Genomic DNA, 738 nt, shown 5'->3' with positions numbered 1-738 from the left:
AAAAACCTGGAATATTCTGAGTACTGTGGCTATATTATTTACGTAGTAATAGTACCGCACACGGTTTACATACTTACATCCTTAAGCTAAGGCTTTGTGAAAAACAAATACATGAACATAAAGCGGAACAAGTGCACCTGCACGGTGCCACCAAGTTAATGCTTGACATTAGTTGTTGACATGACGGGAAAATGTTTATAAAAACAACCGAAAACTCGACTAAATATCCGCACGTGAGATAAAGTGATTCACAAGTGTTTTCCGCTTTTTCCGTGTCTCTTACCGGCACAAAAAGTGGGTTTTGGAGGGGTAATGACCAACTTTACCAGCCGCGGTGTGTTTGGATAGAGCCAACGCCACAGCGAAATAACGTTTGATCGAATCAAGTATCGCGAGAGTTGTCTGTCTTCCCAGATGCGCTACTAACGTGGAACTGAAATATGTCGCGAGAAAAACATCATTAGTCAGTTGGATTATATCCCATCGATTTACTGTTAAAATGTGAAAGCTTGTGCTTCTGAACGTTAGAGCGTTAACACTGGCTGTGCTAATATGGCTGTAGACGGTGTGCTCTAGGATGTTGAGGACTATTTAGAAATTCTCTAATACCTCATATTGCTATCACCGCCCCTCCAGGTGAGGACAGGAGATTAACGCAAGCATCCCCTACAGAAAAACGAAAAAACTTCCGGGTGTGTGTGACTTTTTTTCCTCGTTCTTGATTTTGCTTCACAACTT

General features: G+C 41.7%; 1 protein-coding gene across 5 annotated transcripts in view; it reads right to left on the bottom strand.

The window, feature by feature from the left end:
• The window catches only part of LOC102309307 (type II inositol 3,4-bisphosphate 4-phosphatase), a 59,222-nt gene extending 58,808 nt beyond the window's left edge, over positions 1-414 (bottom strand). For all 5 annotated transcript variants that reach the window (XM_042216156.1, XM_005951160.2, XM_042216154.1 and 2 more), the window contains exon 1: positions 284-414. The gene's annotated coding sequence lies outside the window, so the exon portion shown is untranslated. The remainder of the gene's footprint in view (positions 1-283) is intronic.
• Positions 415-738: the final 324 nt, after the last annotated feature.

This window comes from Haplochromis burtoni, unplaced genomic scaffold (assembly GCF_018398535.1).
Source record: "Haplochromis burtoni strain Fernald_Lab_line unplaced genomic scaffold, NCSU_Asbu1 Contig_942, whole genome shotgun sequence".
Taxonomy (NCBI): domain Eukaryota; kingdom Metazoa; phylum Chordata; class Actinopteri; order Cichliformes; family Cichlidae; genus Haplochromis; species Haplochromis burtoni.
Note: the sequence above shows the minus strand (reverse complement) of the source record. Positions and strands in the feature narration are given on the sequence as shown.